Source organism: Elephas maximus, chromosome 13 (assembly GCF_024166365.1).
Source record: "Elephas maximus indicus isolate mEleMax1 chromosome 13, mEleMax1 primary haplotype, whole genome shotgun sequence".
Classification (NCBI taxonomy): Eukaryota; Metazoa; Chordata; class Mammalia; order Proboscidea; family Elephantidae; genus Elephas; species Elephas maximus.
Genome location: NC_064831.1, coordinates 69,855,891 through 69,872,778, shown reverse-complemented (window position 1 = coordinate 69,872,778; position 16,888 = coordinate 69,855,891). Strand labels below are relative to the sequence as shown.

At 39.6% G+C, this 16,888-nt stretch overlaps 1 protein-coding gene across 5 annotated transcripts in view; it reads right to left on the bottom strand.

The window, feature by feature from the left end:
* ZFAND6 (zinc finger AN1-type containing 6) overlaps positions 1-14,783 on the bottom strand; it is a 76,896-nt gene extending 62,113 nt beyond the window's left edge. For 2 of the 5 annotated variants that reach the window (XM_049852532.1, XM_049852531.1), the window contains exon 1: positions 14,622-14,783. The gene's annotated coding sequence lies outside the window, so the exon portion shown is untranslated. Of the gene's footprint in view, positions 1-3,914; positions 4,389-14,621 lie in introns of those variants that run through there. The other 3 variants (XM_049852530.1, XM_049852535.1, XM_049852533.1) reach the window with 3 other exon arrangements.
* Positions 14,784-16,888: the final 2,105 nt, after the last annotated feature.

Below are 16,888 nucleotides of genomic sequence, written 5' to 3'. Positions count from 1 at the left end.
AATAGGAGGAAGTCCAGGCAACGTCATGAAACTCGGGAAGAGTTTCAAGGAGGAAAAAGTAGTCAATAGTGCCTTCCAACTGCTGCTGAGACATCAAATAAGCACTCACAAAGATCCACAGGGCTAGGAAAAGGGATAAGTACCCAGGGTGATTATACTGGGAAAGGAGGAAAAAAAAAAAAAAAAGATACAAAGAGAGATAGAAGGATCTGCTTTCTTCTACCGAAATGCTGCTAGCCACAAAACGTTCAAGTTTATTTCTTCTAGTGTCATCCAAACACAGAAAACCAAATTCAGTCAAACAGCCTCTTAAACATACCAGTTAATGAATGAGCATGTCCTAAGTTATCAAGAAAAAAGTTACCTCCTAAAACATTTACCTAATTTTATAGAGAAGCCATATAAGAAAAACCTTACAAAACTGTTAAGTTCCCCTATTACAGAGAACAAAGAGATCTTATAATATTAAGCCACTGGTTCTAGGTTCTTTCAAGTTCTTACCAGGTTAATGTCCATTAAAATTTTTCCTTATGTTATTCCTTAACCAAGAAAATCACTGCACTCCCCTTAAATAGCAATTAACAATAGAGACTTTGAATACATTTAATATCCCCTCTGGATCAGTTTTTCCCCTTCATTCTAAGAGAATAAAAGACAGCTATTACTCTTCATATCCTATCCCTATTTCATGGTATTTAGGCCCATTGAAGAGATTCAGAAAACTGGTTTTCTTTATGAAGCCAGCCTACTAAAAGGATACATCCCAGTTCTATCAACCAGGACCAGTACAGTTGATACTAGAACTCAAAGTTCTAGTGTTCCCAAAGTACCAAAACAAAACAGAAAAACCCAGTGCCATCAAGTCGATTCCGACTCATAGCGACCCTACAGGACAGAGGAGAACTGCCCCATAGAGTTTCCAAGGAGCGCCTGGCAGATTTGAACTGCCGACCCTTTGGTTAGCAGCCGTACCACTTAACCACTATGCCACCAGGGTTTCCTCCCCAAAGTACAGCAGTAGGTAAATCTTTACCTTGGGTACTCATTAAAATTTAATATATGGCCAAACTTGAAATGGCCTTCACTAAAATCGTTACATTTACATTATCTTCACCTCTACCTAGCAGCAATAAAATTAGATTTTGTTAGGAAGAAAAGCAATACAGCTCTCAAATTCAGAACAAGGGAAATATCTGTGATATAAATATTTAAACATCAGCCCAAGTTTTAAATATGTAAATGTGATTCATGTTATATCATGAATAGCGATTACCGATATTATTTCTGACACACAGCAAATTTAAATACGTCAATAATGCATTTCCTAATAATAATTTCATTGATTAAAAGTCATCAAACACCTGTAAACCAATAATAGAAAATTTAAGCTTTCTCTTTTATTATGAACGTTAAGAAAATTGAAGTATCTGGAAAAATCAAACTTTTCAGCGATGAAAAACGATTTAGACATTAAAAAAAAGTTCCCTGAGACAAGCACAACGCTCAAAGTACCAAACTTTAGTTCTAAAAGTTAGCCCTAAGTTATCAGTAAATTGGAAAAAAAAAAAAAAATTACAGAAAATAAGTTAAATCATTTAAATTGTAAAATATACTAGGGTTTCAGGATCACACATGCTCAACTACCAGTTACATCAATGAGTCACAGCTCAGGCCACGGCTTATCACTTGCCTATTAGTAAAGCAACACTTTGTCTTAAATTTTGCTTTAAAAAACACTTTACTCTGGAACATCAGGCAAACAGTTTATAAACCCAAACTGTTTCCGCCTGTTCCATTTAGCAGACTAGCTGTTAAGAGTCTACCTAATCAGCTGCCGCTGCCAAAGGAGGTACGTTCTTAGAGACAAACGACCTATGTCTAATATCACTGTGTATACGTGTGTGTTATCCTGCCTTTAACTGCAAACTTATGAAATACTGGAAAGGTGCTGACATACCATTTTAAAACCTAGAACTAAACATGCTAATTCTCCATTTCTGTATTATAAAAAAAAAAAAAAAAAATCAAGATTCAAAATGCATACATAGCCACAAAGGCAATTCAAATCTGTTTGGAGACAGGTAACAGTAATATTAAGCGGCACTCTAGCCCCATCTCTAAAGACATTTCTGATAGATTTTCTTGGAAGAAAATATTTCTTCTGATATGTTATTACCAGAAGAAGCACATTCTAAGGAAAGCTGGCTTGAAAAACCACCAAAATCAAAACCCATTGCCCTGGAGTCTGTTCTGACTCATAGAGACCCTATTAAAAAAAAAAAAAAAAACCCAATAGCCGGTATAAAATATTAAGCCCCCTACTTACTGATAACAACACATATAAAAAATAAATTCAGTTTCCTTCAGATGATTTTAATGTCCAGAATACGGATTCAGATCCATCTACATCTTGGAAAATGGGAGTTTAAAATACACTATAAGTTTAGGCAAAACCTAATCAGCACGTCAGAGCACTTCATAGGCACATTTTAACAGAAAATTTAAGGGGCTACCTACCTATTAGAATTATGAAGCACATTCTGCTGGTGGCTATATGAATTGGCCAAACCTTTTAAAAAGCAATTTGGCCACTAAAGTATTCATACTCTTTGATGTAGAAAGCTCACACCAGGGAATTTTTCCAAAAGAAATAAATCTTAAAAAAAAAAAAGGAAAATACTTCAAAGCTACACATAGAAGCCTGTTCAACACACTGCCACTTAAAATGGTGAAAATTAGGAACAACCTAAATGTACAACCAGCAAGACGAGGTAAATTAAGGTCCATCAACTTAAGAGCTATCAAAATTAAAACTGATATAGTTAAGTGAAATATATATATATGTATATATATATGTATATATATAACTGCACTTATTTACAATTATGGAAAATACAAATAAGGTAAGGCATAGAAGGAAAATGAGACCACTACACAATAATCTTTCTGTGGATCTGTGGGTAATTTTTCTTGATTTTATTACTATTATAATGCTGTTGAAGCAACAGACAGGATAGGAAAGCAGTGATTTAAAAGCCTCTGTGTGATCTGGAACAAGTAGCAGAGGTTGTAGAACAACTATCAGAGCAAAGAGCAACAACATAAAGAAAACGGTCTCTGAAGAAAAATTCTGGTACTGACACACACTAGAATTATTTCCTAAGTAAAAAAGGCCAATACATTCACAGATACTTTTTTAAAAAGTTCTGGTAGCCTGCCTATAGTTTTTAAAAATATAAATTCATTCATTTCCCGTTTCAAAAGGCTGTTAACTACTTATCTCCAGCTTTGAAATAAATGAAGAGTTTGAATGAAAGAGAAAGCAGTTTCACCTTGTTCTCTATGAAATGAATCAATGAACTTTTTAAAAGCAAAGTTAAAACCATGAATGTATTAAAAATGTCAACATATTACTAAATTTAAAATGTATTATATCGAAGTTAAATGGGGGCGGGGTAAAAAAAGAAAAACAGGTGGCATTTAAATCCCTTAAAAAGAACAAATCTAAGCTTACCACCTTTACCTCTTTCAGCTACGTAATAACATCTTAAGTTTGAGGAAAATGACATATCCAACAGATCTCCTCCTCAAGATGTCATTTATAAAAACTGACGAATGACTGCTCAACCATCCAGTCCGGGATAAAGGTCTGTTATTGGAAATTATTCTAATTCCATTTTTTTTTAATGACACTCAAATTCTGAACTGAAAATAATCATAGAAGAAAGTCAGTTTGATTCTCTGAACACCTATTTCCTGTCCAAACAGCCCTTTTGTTCTGCTTCCCTGCTAAATTTTAATGTTCGGTTTGCATCAGAAAATGGAAACAATGACAAAACCTAGCATACACAGAAACATAAAGCAGCAAAAGTGTAAAATAAATAATCATTAAAAGATCAGAACAAAAATCCTACCAACAAAACCTCCACAATTTTCTGTTTGCTTCACCTCAGATTAACTTCACTTGAAGCTGTACTCCAAGGCAACCAAACCTGAATACCAAGCTCCACCTTCTCCAATTCTAGTGGCTAAAGAGCAAAATCTCCTCCCTGTTAGTGAAACAGATAATTGTGATTGGATACAGCTAATATCCATTATTTTAAAGAACTTTTCCTCGCTAGCAGGTTAGGTTAAACACACTAAAACCCCCTGGATAAGCTGGTTTCTTAAAGACACAGTAGGTCATGTTTCAGTTTTTCCATCACATACAATTTGCTTATTACTCTTTTGTCTAGGTGAAAAACATACAAGTAACATAAATGAAAGTCTCCCAGAAGCAGCTTTATTTACAGTTCAGTGTCCAATTGTTTAAAATATAATTCTTTTAACCTCAATCATTTGCTATTTTTACAAAGTCATGAAGGTAGTTTTAAAAAGACAGATTTCCTTTTTCAACAGAGCTCACATTTTGTCTGAAAATTTTAAAACAGCAGCAGAAAGTCTATTGCAAAATTTTGCTGAAAAATAGAACAAAGTTTTTTTTTCTCTAAGACTTAGAAAGAGAATAAGACCATAATGTAAGTCAAAATATACTGCACTAAGATAGTGAAAGCAAAAGGTTCACTTCTAAGCTATCTTTTAAGTTCTGACATGTGAGCGTCTTGCCAAGGTTAATGCTTATCCATTGTAAACGAAGACCTAGAAGGAAAGGCAACTTGTTCCAATGACATGTTCTGGTATAAAGTTCAGAAAGGTTGCCGTTTTTGTTTTTTTAAAAAGGGTGCTAACTATCTTGCACCCTACTTGAGTGCTACTTCAAGGTGGCATGGACACCCTAAGGTGCAGCTGAAGGGTATATTCTTCTTAAAGTACTAAGATACATCAAAACGGTATATTTTCTACAGAGTCTGAAGAGATACTATCCAGGTACTCTGATTTAAAAAAAAGGGCAGTCACTTTATACATTACTAAGTTTGCTATATTTTACTATATAAGTTTATATGTTTTAATTAGAAACACCTTTTAGTAGGCTGGCCCATCAAATATTACTCAAATACTAATCATTATCTGATCAATTCAACAGTACATAATTTGTTTACTAAAGCATAACTTTCCCCTCTACCAAAAACACTGAGTCCTTTTTAAAAATTCAAAAATAAAGCAAATTAGAGTGGTTTCTTTTAAAAATACTTGTTCAATAGGTATATATTAAAGACTTTTTATTTAAATTTATGGTTTTCCAAATTCAAATTCTTGGAAGCATTTTTCCTCAAAGAAAATTCATATATTAGAACAACACAAAGCCAACAAACTTGTTTTGAATACAAAGAGAAGTCTTCGTATCAAACGGAAAATTCACATAATTGCAACCTGACATGAATATGGAGCACTACCCTGCAGAAGCCCAAACAGCTGCATAATCCATTATGCCCATTAAGTGGACAAATTGAAAGAGCCAATTCACAGAGGTCTAGTCCCAAGATCCTTTGCAAGGATTCACTGCTTTGAATGCCCAGCACTTGCGAGTCAAGTTCAGGTTTTCTTTCCTCTGTGAGGACGCTCTTGCAAAAAAGAACACTGGAAGCAAGAAGAGGTACCAGAGCAATCAGCAGAAAGGATGCATATTTTGATTTAGAGTGTAAAATGTGAAGAAAATGTATTGTAGATGGCTAGAAATTTTACAGGGTTATACAAAAACAGATGGCAAACATTCTAACCTTAAAATTTGGCAACTAAATATTGGTCAACAGTTATGGAGACCAAATAAACCTTTGCTCTGACACCAATTTTCACTTCAAGGTTAATCATCTGTATGAAACAGACACGTATTACATGCACTAACGTATTACCAAATCTACTCTCAATCTGCACCTAAGAGAAAACAAAAGAGGAATATAGAGCTAGCTATTCTGGATTGTTCAGGGATCTCCAGGACCTAGCTGAAAGAACTGTGAGATGGTAAGTATTCTTTTAGGTGGCATAGAGGTTAAAGTTAAGGGTGTTTTATTATGTTTCTAAATCAGCAGCAATGGAAAACAACAAAAATAAATAAAAGGAAAGCAGTACCACAACAATAAAACTTATAACTAAGATTTTATGAAAACAATATTGCTTCATAGAAACAAGAGGACTGCAAAAGCTCCAAGACTCCCTGATAGTATGTGACAATATCACTTTTTGAACACCAAGTATTCAAAGGATGTATTGTATATCCTTTGTGGGAACCCAAAGGATTTTTCCCCAAACATTATCAGCTAAAACAGATTTAAAAGAGAACAAAATACTGAACAACTTGGTGCCATTTCACTTATGATTTAAAAAAAAAAAAAAAAGACCTTATATAATCAATATCTAGGCTACTAAGAACAACCTTTGGTAGAATATGTACAGAGCAGGGTGAAAATTTTCTCTGACTCTTAAAGGACCGAAAAGAGCTCAAGCTGCTCTTGCTACAACTGAAATGAATCCCAAGGCATTCCCCGTGGACACCAGAAGTGGTTTACGCAGTACTTGATGAAAGGACCACCCTGCCGTGAGCAAAACATGACTGGGGTCACTAAGAATGTAAAAACAAAGTCTGAAAACCACAGTCTACTGGGGGAAAAACATATTTTGAAAAATATTTCCCTGATAAATACACACTGCCTACAAAGTGAGGTATATATTTGTATTTGCTACCCCTGACACACAGCTTCTAACTCATTAAGGGGAAAAAAAATTTTTTTTTTATATATGTAAGGGTGGGGATGATAATGGCCCATTCCACCAAAACAATGAACACAACGAAACATCAAAGAAACATATAGATAATAAAGAATAAACCAAGATGATAAAAGAAGTATCCTTCTATACCAAAAAAACCAAACTCGTTGCTGTGGAGTCAATTCCAACTCATAGCAACTCTACAGGACAGAGCAGAACTGCCCCATAGGATTTCCAAGGAGCACCTGGTGGATTCGAACTGCCAACCTTTTGGTAAGCAGCTGTCTCTCTTAACCATTACCACACCAGGGTTTCCATCCTTCTACAAAACAAAGTAAACTGCTTTGTGTAGACCTAAAAGGAATATCAATATTACCAGTATATCTAGACCAAAGTATAAGCAAAGAACAAAGCATTCATAGTCCCCAACTAAGATCTAATAGTCACAAACTTTCATGTGCCAAATAACAGACCTGTGGATCATCTAATTAAACAAACTGCTAAGCATAGAAAATTGGGCAGAAGACAGAATTGGCAGACCTTAAGATCCCTTTCTCTACTTAGCAGCCATGTGAAAATAAGCAAGTGAAATTAATTGTGGTAGTACACAATACATATCACTAAAATATCATTGCTTCAATATGTGACCAATATTTTAAAAATTAAAACATGTTCATTCATTTTGGTACTAGAAATCCAGTTCATATTTTATTTTATACTTATACCCAGACCCGTCTCAATTCAGACTTGCCACATTTCAATAGCCAGGTGTGGCTATTTAAATTTAAATAAAAAATGATAGCCATTAGCCATGTGACTATTTAAATAAATCTCCATTACTGCAGACTATATTTCTACTGTCCTACACAATAACCACTAGTTACACGTGACTATTTAGCACTTGAAATGTGACTTGTAAGACTGAAGAACTTAATTTTTAATTTTAATTAATTTGAGTGTAAATAGCCAGAGTGGCTGATGGCTACCATACTGGAAATTGCAGCTCTAGAGGAAGAAACAGACACTAAAACAAATCACACACATTTAATGAATTGCAGTTGTCAGTAGGGTTACCCAAAAAATGCCCAATATGAATAGAGCACTTAAAGTCAACAGGAGGGCCTTCCCTACTTTAATGCAACAAGGAAGAATTCCTTAAGGAAAAAACACTTAAGCAAAAGAATGGCATATGTAAAGGGCTTGAATAGAAAAAACCCAAAACCAAACCCGGTGCCATCGAGTCGATTCCGACTCTTAGCGACCCTATAGGAAAAAGTGAAAATACAGTATAAATAATTAAGAAAAAGGAGCAAGATAATCTAAGTTACCTGTAGGAGACTGATTTAGATCATTTAATCTAAATTGGATGGGGGAGGAAGGAAGTAGCCCTACAACTTGGAAACTATACCCTTTGCCATCAAGTCGATTCTGATTCATAGGGACCCCAAAGGACCGAGTGGAACTGCCCCAAAGAGTTTCCAAGGAGTGACTGATGGATTTGAATTGCCGACCTTTTGGTTAGCAGGTAAGCTTTTAACCACGATGCCACCAGGGTTTCTGGAAATTACAAGTGTCTCCCAAATAAGTCCCGAAATATAAAGCTTGTGCCACTCTCCTCACTCAGTAAACTCCAGTCATTCTGACCTCCTGTGCAATCCTGAATCAAGCCAAGTAATTTTACATCCGCTCTGTGCTAAGCAGTTGCCTTCACTTGGAAACTTCCCCTAGCTCCTTCCTGACCTAATACTCAGAATCACCTTTCCAAATTTCCTACACGGGGCAACCTTTGGTGCAGTAGTCTGGTTCAAAGATGGAGCATGAGGCTCAAAATCGTTTGCAAGGCACATGGAGTTTTTTAAAAACTCAGTTTGTCCTAAAAAAAAAAAAAAAAAAGAAATGTTCTGACAGATGGGGGAAGCAAAAGAAACTCCCCCCGTCAGAGTTTGGCACCACTGCTAAGAGTAAATGTTACATCCTCAGAAAGACATTCTCAGAATAGCCAATTAGCACTCTCCAATCTATATACAAACCAAACCCAATCCAATCCACTGCTGCCAAGTGGGTCCCAACTTATAGTGACCTAGAGCAGAACTGCCCCATAGGGTTTCCAAGGAGCCGCTGGTAGATTCAAACTGCTGACCTTTTGGTAAGCAGATGAGTTCTTAACCACTACTGCCACCAGGGCTCCTTGATCTCTTTAAAAAAAAAAAAAAATGAAAGAAAACAAACCCATTGCCCTGTGAGTCAATTCTGACTTACAGAGAACCTATAGGACAGAGTAGAACTGTCCCATAGTTGCCAAGGAGCGGCTGGTGGATTCAAACTGCCGATCTTTTGGTTGGAAGCCATAGCAACCAACCAAAAGATCAGGAGTTCGAATCCACCAGCGCCCCTTAGCAACTCTATGGGGCAGTTCTACCCTGTCCTATAGGGTCTATGATTCGGAATAGACTCCATGGCAACAGGTTTGGTTTTGGGGTTTTTTTTGGGTGGTACAAATGGTTAAGCGCTTGCCTACTAACCCAATGGTTAGTGGTTCGAATTCACCCAGAGGCACCTTTGAAGAAAGGTCTGGCATTCTACTTCTAAAAGGTCAGAGCCACTGAAAACCGTATGGAACACAGTTCCACTCTAACACACATGGGGCCACCGTGAGTCAAAACTGACTTGACAGCAACTGCTTTTTTATAAAGTAGTAGCTTTATTTCAAGGCAATAAGAAAAAGAATAATTTTTTTTAATGGTGTTGAAATAACCGGTTAACTAGGAAAATAAATAACATTATTTCACTTCACGTTATATGTCAAAATAAATACCAGATAACAGAAAGAGATAGATGTGAGAAATGAAACCGTAAAAGAACCAGAAAAAAAGTTATCTGTACGGGAGAATTCTTTAAATATAAAAACAAAGTAGAAACCATGTTGTTATTGTTAGTTGCCATCTAGTAGAGTCCAGCTCAAGCTAAGGGAAGAAAGTATTAACCTAGATTTATTAAAAGGTAAAAATTCATATTAAAAAACACTGTAAGCAAATAAACAGCAAATGAAGAGCTAGGAAAAAATATTTTAGTTATGACAAATGTGTTACTACCCTAAGTATATATAAAAAAAAAAAATATAAAAGGAGTATCACAAATATAAAACACTCCCCAAAATGGGCAAAAGAAAAACTAGAAAATACCCAATATCCATACCTTTATTCATCATCACAGTTGATTTTTAAAAAATGTATAGTAATTCCTATGAAATAGGAAGGACAGCTGGAAGTACAGGACTCAATATTGGTAAAGATAAGGAGGAAATGTATATTCTCTCATACTTTTGTCATTATACTCTAATTGTTGGTTAAACTTTTAAAGGACCAATGGGCAGTATTTATGCAAAGTCTTTAAAAAGTTCATACGTCTTGACTCAAAAATTCTACAACTAAGACTAAAACCAAAAAAAACCCAAACCTGTTGCCGTAGAGTCGATTCCGACTCAGAGTGACCCTACATGACACAGCAGAACTGCCCCACTGGGTTTCCAAGGGGCGCTTGGTGGATTCAAACTGCTGACCTTTTGGTTAGTAGCTGTAGCTCTTAACCACTATGCCACCAGGGTTTCCTCAAGAAATAAATCCTAAAGAAATAATAAGAAATCCAAAGATTGAGCTCTTAAGATGATCTTCACCACACTAAAACAGAAAAAAGGATAAAACAGCACAAGCTACACACAATAGATGGCTAGTCTAATTACAGAGCTATCTTAAGATGAAATACTACATACCCTTTAAAAAACATATTAATAAATGGGAATGCAGTTGTGGGCATCAGGAAATCCCTGCTCTAGAGTATTTTATATTCAAGCAGGGGAGAGAGACAATAACCAAACAAAGAAAAAACAATTTCAGATAATAGGTTCTATGAAGAAAGCAAGCATAATCAAGCTTGGTCAGCAAAGATGCTCAGTAAAGATATCTCTGAGGGGTGACATTTGAGTAGAAATCTGACTGAGTGTTCTAGACAGGATGAACAGCAATTTTAAGGCAATAAGCTTGGCATGTTCAAGGACCACAAGAGGCCGGTGTACCTGGAGGTGAATAAGTCAGGAGGAAGAGCGGTAGAAGACAGGTCTACGAAGCTGGCAAGGCTAGAAAATCTAGGGTAGTACTCTCCAATACAGTAGCCACTACTCACTTTTGGCCACTGAGCACTAGAAATGTAACTAGTCCAAATTGAGATAGACTAGAAGTGAAAAGTCGGAATCCACTTGATGTCAATGGATTCAGTATGGTTTTCTGGAAGTGAAAAATACACACTGGATTGGGAAGACAGTATGAAAAAAGGAAAGCAAAATATCCTATTAATAACTTCTTATTTACATGTTTAAATGATAACATTTTAGGTTAAATAAAATATACTTCACCTGTTTCTTTTCTTTTAAGTAATGTGGCCATCAGAACACTTTAAATTACTATGTGGCTCCCATTGGACATTTGCTGGCTAGGGTATCATAAGCCATAGTACAAAGTTTGAATTTTATTTTGTGTACAGAAAAGCCACTGGACGGTTTTGAACACTGCAGTAAGATAATCTAATTTACACATTTAAATGCCTGTGCTCCATAGGAGTAGCCAGAGTAGACTGCAGAGGAGCAAAAGTTGAAGCAGAGATACCAGTTAGATGACTACTGTACCATCTTACCACCACCTGTCTGTCAGTTTGTTGTACTGTGGTAGCTTCTGCACTGCTGGAAGCTATGCCACTGGTATTCAAATACCAGCAGGGTCACCCATGGTGGACAGGTTCAGTGGAGCTTACAGACTAAGACTAGGAAGAAAGGCTTGGTGATCTACTTCCAAAAATTAACCAGTGAAAACTTTATGGTTCACGACAGAACACTGTCCAAGTTGTCTGCTTTGGACATGTCATCAGGAGGGATCAATCACTGGAGGAGGAGATCATGTCTGGTAAAGTAGAGGGCCCGCGAAGGAGATGGATTGGCACAACAGCCACAATGATGGACACAGTTATGAGGATGATGCAGGACTGCGCAGCCTCTAGTTCTATTGTACGTAAGGTCACCATGAGTCAGAGTCCACTAGACAGCAGCTATCTATCTACACCTAATACTGGTTAGAATTCAACATTTAATTGTTCAGGATATGAAGAATACACAGAAAGACCAGGAGTATGCTAGCCAAAAATGGTAACAATGGTTATCTCTGGTAGTATTATGAATGACTTTTCTCTGTAATTTTTCTATTTCTTTTGAAAGTTCCCAAAACAAAATACATTACCCTTATAATCAAATAAAAAATTAATTTTTTAAAGCAGGATAATACAGCCCTAACAAAACATTCTGATTATTTGTCTGAAAGCTACATATACCACAAAAAATGAAACCATCTCACACTTTCAGATAAAAACAGGTTTTTCAAAGCCAAACATAAATGCATGTTACACACAACCTTCTATCTTCAGAAAATTAAGGAAATATTGCTACCTAATTTGTGTCACTGCGTTGCTGTTAGCATGATAAATAAAACAGATCCCTCTGGAAGCACACCTTGAGGGTATTCCTAACTTGAGGATAAGAAAGGAAAAAAAGACTTAAATGTGTGGTTGACATTTCCTGGAATACCCACTACATTTCTTTCTCCAAAAATGTTCCAAAAGACACATTCACTGTAAATCCACAGAAAAACATCTTGGTCCTAATTGCTTCTCTAAAAGGCTCTGCCACTTGATATGTGCGTGCTTCCTTAACTACAGTCTGTGCAAAACTGGTATGATAAGGGGCAGCCTTCTTTTACATAAGTATGCTAAAGCACAAGAGACATTTTAATTAACTTGCCAGAGATTAACAGCAGGGTGTAGGAGAGAAATAGAATGATTTATTTTACACACAGTCAAGGTTTTTTCCTACTAACCTACCACTTTTGCACTGAAAAAAGGAAACAGCAAATAGTGCCACGCTTTTTATAATGTGATTTGCAAATGAAGAGACTAATTATATATTGATTAACAGGGATCTGCTTCTAAGCAAGTGTTCAACAACTATGAACCAATCACTACGGTATGAATATTCCATTTAAATGCAATACAAAATCCCAGTGTGATCCGTTCAATTTATTCCTAGTATCTCAATCCATTCTATGCTGGCTACCTAAAACAGTCTACTCTAAATTTACAGCTACATATTTACTCTAGAGACACTCTAGCACTTGTGCACCGGGAGCCAGAAACAATGTATGTTCATAGAGCACAGTTCTTAATAGCGATAAAACCAAAAAGAAAAACCCACAAACAACTTAAACGTGCACGAGTTATGGCAGATTAGCACAATATCATACAGCAATGAAAACGCGTGAAACACAGTTGCATGCTATTTTTATAAAAGCAAACTAAACACACTGTATTTGGGCATGCAAATATATGTGGTGAAACTTTTTTAAAGAGGCGAAATGATAAACACAAAATTCACTAGACTAAAAGGATTACTTCAATGCGAAGAGGCAAAGAAACTCCTGAGTAGATGCATGTTTTGGCAAAGTTCCAGTTCTTGCTTGGGTGGAGGGGTCCAGGTTTTTTACTATGTTTTATGGTTTTACCTATATGGCATTAAGAATATTCCTTTGTTAAGTGTTTAGATATATTTTCTGATTACTCAGGGACTTTGAATGGCTTTATTGAAGTATGACTGACACACAATAAACTGCACATGTTTAAAGTGTAAAATTTGGTAAGTTTTGACATATGTATACACCCAGTAAATTGTCAATACAATCAAGATAATAAAGAAATCTATCACTTCCTAAATTCTCCTTCTGTAAGTTTGTAATCCCTGCCTCCCTTAGATTTTAAAATGTAACAGAACAAAAATGAAAACTTGTTTTGTAAACTTAAATATGTATATTTTGCAAAAAAGAACACTTCGCCCAGACATCCTGAAGACTGTATGCAACCCGATACCTAAGTGCCCTAATTGGCGATGTAATTACTACATAACTCACCTTACACGTTTAAGGTATTTTACACGGAAAAATCAAATTCCGGACTCAATAACACTTCAAAGCCCTTCAGATGGCTCGGTTTTCACCGCCAAACACTGTAATATCAATTGTCTACGTGTAACTCCAAGGCCCTAACTTCCTCAGAGCGGTTAGCAACTTTCTCGCTGGGGAGATGAGTCCTCGGGTTTTAAATCTGAGATTAGTGCTACATCACAGAAGGACGTCAAAATAACTTCAAACACAACAGCCTTATGCACTTCCTTAGCTACCTGTTTACGCAGCTAGACACAAACTTGAAAACACTACTTCAAAAGAGCTGAAAAAATATTCGGAAATCCTGAGTAAACAAAACATCCACAGAGACGAGGACGCACTCCCGTCCCCTCGGCCGGTCCGAAGGCTCCGACGCGCCAGCCTTCCCCCCGCGCTGGCGCTGGAGACACCGCAGGTGCAAAAACGTCCCATAAAGGACCTCGGACGCGGAGAGGCGGGGCGGAGACACGGCGGGTTCTGGTGACAGGGACGCGCCGGGTGCCCGGGCCCCTCCGACCCCCGCCCGCCAACTGCTCGGCATGGGATCCGGGCGGCGAGCGTCGCCGGCCGCCGCAGGGAGCGGGACATTCCGGCCGCCCTGGCGCTGCCACCCGGGCGAGCAGCCGGCCCGGGACCGCGAGCGCCCGGCGCGCGCTTCCGAGAGAGCCAAGAGCGCCCGAGCCCGCCCGCCGGGTCCCAGCCCCTGCCCCCGGGGCCGGGAATCCCCTCGCCCCTCGCCTCAGCGCGAACGCCCGGCCAGGGCCCGCGAGCCAGCCGCGGGCTCACCACCTGCTGCGCCGGCCGGCTGCCCTCCGCTTCCGGCTCGCCGGCGCCGGGAGGGGCCGGGGGCGGGCCTCGCTGCCTCTCGCCTCAGCCCGGTGGGGGAAGGGATCGGGAGGGGGAGGGGCAGCGCCGAGCCGGCCGGACCCCACAGGCCGCCCTCCTCACCTGGCGGCGGCTCTCTCCGCCTGACGTGCTGCCCGCCGCCGCCGGTCGCCGCCGGTGAATGGGGACAGGTGAGGCCGCCGAACCCCAGCTCGCTCCGGCCCCGCCGCCGCCGGCCCCTCCGTCCGCTGTTTATTAAACTTTTCTGTTTGGTTGTTCGTCCTGTGACGCAACCGCAGAGGAGAGCCCGGGATTGGCGGACACCAGGCGTTGACGCCGCACCCCCCGCCCCTGTCCTCTGCCTAATTATTACCGGCCCGGGCGGAGCCGCAAGGCGGAGGAGGTGGGGAGAGGCGGGCCTAGGGCTCAGAGCTCGCGACGATTGGCCGGAGCGTAAGAGAAGAGGCGGGGCAAAGTGAGGAAGGCGCTCCTCCACTGCCCCCTTCTTTGCCCTCCCTCAATGGCCTTTCCTGCCACGGTCTCTCTCCTTTCTACTCGGGCGGGAGGGCAGTACTAGGGGTCCTGCGGAGATTTAAAGGGTCTGGAGATGGAGATTCAGGTTCCTCTACTACCTCACCGGGAGCGGCGTGCTCCTGGCTCAGGATTAAGGCGTCAGAAAGAGCTGGCGCTCCACCTACCAGTTGTGCAAGACGGAATTGTGAGCTTCTCTCCTCACATGCAACCCCGTGCTCCTATTTTAGCTAGCGCAAAGTCCGAGTTCTGGGTGCGTATTGGAAGGCAGTACTCTGCCCTATCCTGAGCCAGGATTTCGGAAGAGAAGCAAGACTAGAAGCGTGCTTCCACACGTGTGCAACAGACACATGCACGGGCACACAGGCCCCCACGAGTACCCCCTGCTTCCAGCTTTTTTGCAAAAGCTCGGGTCTCAGTTCCCAGCTGCCTGGTGCGGATCGTGATGCTGCGCTGGGGTAGAGAGTGATGAAGAGGATGGCTCTCCCGAGGTTTCTTAGCCTTGGGGCTCATGTGCAGCGTAAGCAAGAAGTATGTGACACCTAGTTGGAGTTCATTCAGCCCAACCATGAGTGAGGGGTTCGGATGGGAACGACAGGCAGGCGGGGGCCGGAGTCCTGAGGATCTTTATTTTTAAATTTGATATTTGGTTCGCCATGGATTTTTTCTCATATTTGATTTTTAAAAATATGGTATTAAAATATTACCTTGATTACTGAGTTTTTTTGTGCCACCTTAAATGTGCCTGAGGTGAGTGCATCACTCGCCTCCCCCTAGTTACGGCCGAGAGGATTCATAGCTCAATTGGGGAGGGAGGATTTTGACAAAAGATAGGGATCTTGCAATGAGCCTTTGCATAAAAAAAAAAAAAAAAATTTTTTTTTTTGCATAAGAAGTGGTTAATTATGGAGAAGAGTCCCTGGGTGGTGCAAACAGTAAACGCTGGACTACTAGCCTAAAGGTTGGAGGTTCAAACCCACCCAGAGGCACATCAGAAAACATGGGATTCCGGTGAGTCAGAATTGACTGGATGGTAAGGAGGACAGAGGTGAAAAAGTTTTTCAAGGCAGTAGCAATGGCTTCTGGAGCTGTTCCGGAAACAGAAGGAAATGCTTTCTTGCTCCCCTAAAGAGGCAGGAACATACAGTGCAGGTTTGAAGAACAGGGTGTGCTGTGTTGTGAGGTGTGTAGATGCAGAGGTGACAGCTTCTTCAGGGGAATAGGTAAGGAATGTAATGTGTAAAATTGAGCCTGATTTAAGTAATAGGAGCAGGAGAGTGGCAAGCTGCAAAGCGCTTGATCAGGCCCTGAAGGCATTCAAAATGTTTTTTAAAAAAGCAATCAAATTCAATTAAAACAAGCACTGGCTAACCCAACAAAAGAGGATTTTTTGTTTGTTTGTTTTCCCAAGGACATCATCTCTGGAAATGGAGATCTGTTTAGACAGATAGCTTTAGGGTCAGTTATTACAGGCATTGAAAGCCAAATTAAAGAGGAAACTTTACTTAGCTGGGCGTCTCCTCACGTGGTTTCTCACAGCATGGAAGTTTCAGGAATATAAGGAGCGAGAGTGAAGCTCCCCCCTCTTCTAACCCCTTTAGACTTTGCTTGGAAATCACCCATGGTCACTTCTGTCATATTCGCTTGATCAAAACAGGTCACCCAACCCTGTGCCGTCGAGTCGATTCTGACTCATAGTGACCCAAATCAAGAAGTAGAGAACTATACTTCACTATTTGAAGAAAGGAGCTTACAAAGAATTTGTGGCCATTGTAATCCACTTCACCACCCTACCTTTTCAATACTGTTTCCAAGGAAGGGCCCACCCACTTCTGACACAAGTGGGAACTGGCTAGGGG